This window comes from Pinus tabuliformis, chromosome 1_1 (genome assembly GCF_031772625.1).
Source record: "Pinus tabuliformis cultivar Carrire ecotype Pingquan chromosome 1_1, CPIR1, whole genome shotgun sequence".
Classification (NCBI taxonomy): Eukaryota; Viridiplantae; Streptophyta; class Pinopsida; order Pinales; family Pinaceae; genus Pinus; species Pinus tabuliformis.
The window spans coordinates 895480764-895487565 of record NC_142297.1 but is presented as its reverse complement, the minus strand read 5'-3'; positions in this window follow the sequence as shown (position 1 = coordinate 895487565).

The window sequence follows — 6802 nt, the reverse complement described above, 5'->3', positions numbered from 1 at the left end:
TATATGCCTATAAGGTCATAACAGATTAGTTCACATAACAATATATATTCATCGTGATTGTAGGTATGTCAAACTATGTTAACCATAGTTAGTTATACCAAACTTACTTTCCTTCTCTAGGTAACCTCCAGGTTGGTTTACCTAGCCAAAACTCTATCCAATGACTCTATGCATACCTGTACACAAAGTATGTTATACACACCAATACACATTTCATTTTTCAACGTTGAAGCATATGTAGTCATACAGTCCCATATGTATTGTTGTACATAGTCCAGCTATGGTACAACCTATAATACCATCCTCATGGTATCACCTACATGACATAAACTTTATCCACATATTTTTCCACCATGTTAGTATCATACCAACATTCATTTATCATGGTTCATCTATGTAATTAAGAAAGTTTTTATGTCATGTGTAAATCAATTCTAGATATCATGTGGTTACAATATCAGTTACATATTATTGGATTCATGCATATTTTCATCTTAATCATACCTTCTGCTTAATGTTCTAAAGCAGACTATTAACTCATAGATGTTGAAGTTTAATATTCATCAAATCATTAATTCACCTCGTATGTTTTACTTTTTCCCTTTTTATGCCTCAACAACTTGTTGGCCATGTATAATTTAGTGTAGTTATGCATGAAAGTTTTTACTACTTTCAATCCTACACTCCTTGTAGTTGTAAGTGTTTATGATCTCAGGGTATTTACATGTTAGCTCATCCTTAACATTAAATCACCCTTTACCAAAAAATGAGTTATCTACTTTATGAATTCTTGTTTGAATTACGCAACATTTCCTTATGTTGTCTAGACACCTTATCAATGCAATCCAATAAGAGAACCTCTCAAAATTTCTTGGTACAAATTATGATATCAATCTATTTAAATAGATTGTTAAATATCATTTAATTGACCCAATGGTCCATACCATTTGTGTTACTTATTAATTACCATGGTTTGTACTCAAGAATACTTATAAGTTCCATTATGCATATCCATTGAAGATGCATATGTCCTGGAAATCTGTTTAAGTTAAATTTCCCCTTAACCATACTTTCTTCCAACCAAAGAACGAATCACATTGTATGTGGATGCATTAATCAAAGGATTAATTGAAATGACAATTTGTGTAGATTATATAGCCTTATACTATAACATTCTCTCACCATCCTTTACCTTGGTATAATACTTTCATAGCAATTATACCATTAATAAGTTGTTTTTATAGCATGATGACCATAGTTTAATCTCTGACCATAATCATAGTCTAGTTTTATGAGAATTTTTTATTCTTGTATTCATGAAGGCAACATATGTAAGTGTGCCACTCAAGTAATGATATATGCCACTCATGCATTACTTGTTATTAATTTTAACAAAATCGAACAACATTACTTTTAAGGTATTTTCTCCCTATTGCATGCTATGACATCTTTGGTTATAAGATTTTTTGTGCCAGTAAGATTAATAACCTTTAATTTCTTTGTCCAGCATGACTCCTAACATAGTCATGCATACTTTTCCTATTTACTATTGGCATATAACAGCCCAAGCATGTATGTTATCAATATATAACTTCAATATAGTTCAAGCAACTCAAATCCCCTGCATGTAGGAAGAAACAAATTTCTACATGCTATGCATATTTGTAAGCATTGATAGCAGCATAACATTGATTCTACAAATCACAACTATGCCCAACATCTAAGCAACAAAACATACAGTCTATCACAACACAACAACAACTCCACACTACTTTACCAATATAATCATTAGGTCAATCACACTCTTTTCTTCTACAGAACATACTCCCCCTTACTAGTCATTGGTGTAACCAACATTTTTATGATTGTTGAGCAATGAATTTTACTTTCTTTCATCAATACCAGAATTCATCAGAAAGTGCTTACATGGAAGATTCATATGACTCATTACTATGCATAGATATTAAGCATGATCCTTTTTAAAACATTTTTATCTGAATGACCACTCAACTAGACTATGGTAACACATACAATTCATGACAGTGCATGGGTATATGTATCATTACACAACAATACAACAAGATACAACCATGGTTTTCTTTATTATTTAATCTTCTTTTCCAGGGTTAGATGATTTTATTTAGCCTTGCATCTATACTTCAATTGTACCAATCACCATTTAAATCTCTTACCTATTGGAACATTCAATTCCAATATAGTTTTTCACACCGTTCATCAACCGGTTCATGTCATGGTTTTGGGATGTTGATCCAATGGTAGAAATTGTGTTAGAGGTTTTAAGAAAACTTTCTAATTTCTCTTCATCATTCTTAATACCAATTTTTCCCAAGTTTCCTTTTAGGTATATCTACTTGCTATCATGCATATATATGTATTTGACCTTCACTTTTGATACCACAATCTCCACATGCTCAAGCATGACTATTTTGGAGATTTACATGAAAGTCAACCCTCTAAAATAAACTAGAATTGTAGGTAGAAAATTTGCCTTTACGGAAATCCTTATACATAAAGATTTAATTCTTCTATGCAATTCTAAATAAGAAATTATTTTTTTCATGCATAAATATTTATCTAGCATACTATGTTCCATACTAAACATAGTGATGATCAAGTATAAATATAAATATGAATATAAGTATTTCTTCTTATACATACGGTCCATGCAGATGCTATCATGAGTAGGATAGCTCCATGGCCCAAGCCATAACAGCTACCTACTATGCCTCTCATTACTCACTCTACCTTTTGATACAATAAGAGACACATGCTTACTTTGACTGCTGGTTCTCATTGCGGTTTAAAATAATATGTATTGTTATGAATTTCCATATCTAATCATCATGGTCTTCTCATGCACCAAGCATTGTTTACGATTTTATTATTTTTCAAAGTTAGTTTAACATAATTTCCTCTCATTTAATTGTTTTCACCGACCAATAACACGGTGATATATATGCCTTTGCTCATCTTTCAAGCTTTATACCCGGTTTGAAATCTTACCAATGGAATCAAATAAACTTACTATCAAAATCATTCAATGGAAGTATACCTTTTTTTCTTTTAATGTTGACTTTTGCGTTGGAGATATGATTTTTTTTTTTTTTTTATAAAAGACACAAACCCTTCTTTGCATCCAAATTTGCGCAGTTACTTTCTAGTTGAGGAAATGTTGTACATTTTTTCATTCAGTCAAATAGTCCCTGCAAGCTAATCCATGCAACCAGTGCCAAGGCATGGGATAGTCAAGTGATAGCTAGAAATTTCATGTTTCCTTTAAACTCGGTTAGATTGTTCAGGAACAACAACTTAGCAAAGAAAAATATATAAAATTGTCAACCATGAAACAAGGAACCATGAGTCTATGGCCCTATAGCTATATCCTAATGTTATTCATTTGTTTAAATATCTGGGTAAACCTCGCATTCCCAACTCCAGGTTTTCTTCTCTTTTAGTCTATATGCACATATACTTAGTATGTCTGAAATTTGCATGATGGATTCTTAATACCCATCACTGCTTTAGTTTCTAACCTTCTTTTCTCACTGCAGACCTGAAATAAAAACGAGTCCCTGCATATAATTCGCACTCTGTTTTTTTTTTTTTTGGTAGAAGTCCCCAACCAAGGGATGTAACCTCCGTGAGGAGCATCTACATGCTCGAAAAATAGAATATTCCCCTAACTTAATGATATACAACTTATCGTTTTGGACAATGACAGGTATATGCTTATACTATTTAGTTTTGGCATACCCATGACCCCTATATATGACCATACGGGTCAGCATGCTCGTATACCTTGTTTCATGGGCCTTTCCCTGTATAGACCTTTACTTCACCAGTACAGAAGCATACCCTTCTGGCTTAGTATGCTACCCACATATTAAACAAGCTCTGCAATGAAAATAATATCATCATTTACAAAAGTTAGTTATATTCAACATGCATCAGTTATAACATAACATGCAACCTAATATGCAACCCTATATAATGGATCATAATTATCATCCATGAGATGGTTAATCCTCAGCATGCATCAATTATTAATTAATGTAAAATTCAATAATTGATAAACCTAATCATCGATAGGACAAGTAACTATCAATAGGCATCAGCTATTAATATAAACTAATGTACACTTTACACCTGATCAGCATAATCATTCTCAAAGGTAAACAACCATCTATATGAAATCCATTAATAATAATGTAGAATTTTGCAACTAAGAAGGGTGGTTATGCACAAAAGATAATTTGGCCAGCAACTCAATACAGGTAAGAGCATCACAACATATCTCTAACCTTTTTTTTTTATATATATATTGTCGCCATCTTCCTCAGATTCTTCAAGCAATGAGGCCTTCTCAGGACCCACCTCAATGCGTGATACCAACAGTCTTTGAATCTACGCGAATTTAATCCCAAAATCAACATCATTAGGTATCAGTATTTTCAATAGAGATTTGTTCAAGATAGTGTCACCCATGAAAAAAATTAATCCTTCCTGAAGCCAAGACCACCGAAATGAAGGTTGTTCAACATCAAGGCAATGCGAGTGCTTCTCTGCTCTCCCTAGAAGAATTTAACTAGATCTGATGATCCCAATTCTCTTTGTTGCCTCCCCTATATAGAGAAGTTAACAAACTTACGTGGACACTGGAAAGTTAAGATAATCCTTATCCCTCTAAATTTCCTTTGCGTAGGCGAAGGATATGTGAATTCTTCATCAGGGTGTTGTCATGAGGCATAAGGAACCAATCAGATTGGCATAATGGGAGTTGCATTGCAAAAGCTTTCCCTATGCGGTGATGTTTCTAAAAGCTAAGAAAAATGACTTAACAGTTGTCGAGTCATGCTGCTTTTAGCAGTCTTTTCCTTATTAGTCCCTGCCATCTGGCATCCGGCAGGGACTATAGTAATCGATATGACCTGACTTAGCATTAGTTCACCCATTTCCTTTTCTGTTATACGGCGGTTAGAGCGGGGATATGCCTAAGTTTCATTAGCACCTTAGCTTGGCCATCTTATTTGGCCTCTTCCCGAGGCGGAAGAGGCTCGACCATAGCTTAAAAGCTATATGCGCGGTGCATTTTCGCTAACCGTCACGGGTGTCTGGTTTTAATGTTAGCATTACTTCCGCCCGGGTATGCGAAGGTTTAATAAAGCTCCATGTTCCCTGTTACAATGTCCTGCATATGTCCTGCATTGGCAGCTGGTGCATGCCATGATGCACCATGGTTCAACAGCTGTGAGATGAAATCTGCATGAACTATATTGAACTTTTCTGTGATTATATCGTCATTGTCGTCCGGATCTGCGATGTAGGAGAGAATAAGCTTGATGCCTTTGGCTACCTGTTTAGCAGTCGGGCAACGAGTTTAATTCCAGGCGTTAAATCGTTAATGCCGTACCTTGGATTCTGCTCTCGCATGGCCTGGCAGGTCGTGAGGCCCTCAAATGTCTGGTTCACGAAAACATCGGTTGCGGGGCTTCGAACCTGCGACCTGTTTTATCGAATCCATGACAAACTGTAAGTTCTCAAATCCCCATTCCCTGCACAACAGAATTATCACATTGAATTTCAAATCCAAAAACCATAATCGAATTTTACTGCTATTTAATTGAAAATATAATGGGTCTTACCTGGAATAAGTACTAACTCAGTGATTCTGCTGGTGCTGTTCATGACAATACTAGTATTATGCATTTTACTTGCCATGATCATATCCTTCAGCTCTGTTTTTCTGATTTCGACACTGTATGCACCAGGGTTCGAATCTCCCTGGAGAAATGATTTTGCCATAGATTTACAGGAGGAGAAATCTTGTCTTCCAAATAGAAAATAGTGGCCTTCTATAAGCAAAAAACCCATAATTATAATTGTCTTCATGAAAAATTTAGCTCCCTTGCAGCTTGAAATAAATCCAGGGCCTGGATATTCCTTCTCTGTCTCTTTCGATTTCTTACAGATTTGCCTCGGCGATTGCTGAACGGGAGGCCTCTGCGATTTCTGATGAAGTTGCCCTTACATCTTCTTTCTATTATTGGGAATCTGCCTGCTCTGAGTGCTCTGAAGAAACCCTTGTCTCTTTTTGTCGATCAAGATGAGATGAAATCTGAGGAGGAGGATGCAGAGGGAGCCGAAAAGGGGGAGGGCCAAGAATCCACCGAAAAGATCATACCGCCCACACGAGACGAACTAGCTATTCCATCCGTGCCCGCTTTATCCTCTACGGGAGTGAAATACGTTGCTACGGACGGCGACCTCACCACATTACAATTTGATGAGAAGACTGCCACGATTTACCTCCCCAAAGTAAGGTTGCATGCCAACACGGAGGTAATCTTGAGAAATCTGGTGGCATTTGAATCTTCTGCGGCTCCGGGTGCGCTGGTTTTCACACGATACACCGATTTCATAAACGGGATGATCGACAGCGAAGAAGATGTTAGATTGCTGAAAGAGAGTTTCTGAATGAACGTGTATTCGGGTCGTGGAAATTCCTTTCTCTGGTAGCTGCAGCGATACTTTTGGCGGTGATACGGACCACAAAACCACAGCTTGCAGCAGTTGGTTCTTGCTGTTTGGTTGGTCTTGTGTACGAGAAAACACTTTACGTTGCTAACATGTGGCCACGTTTCTTTGCGCATGCAACATTTGGCGGCCTGTCGTATTCATTTTTCTAACCGGCATATTCACTTTACTAATAATTTTAATGAACTTCAATTTATGTTTAAATATAATAACAACTACTTTGGTGAGACAGTTTCCAGGAATGCCC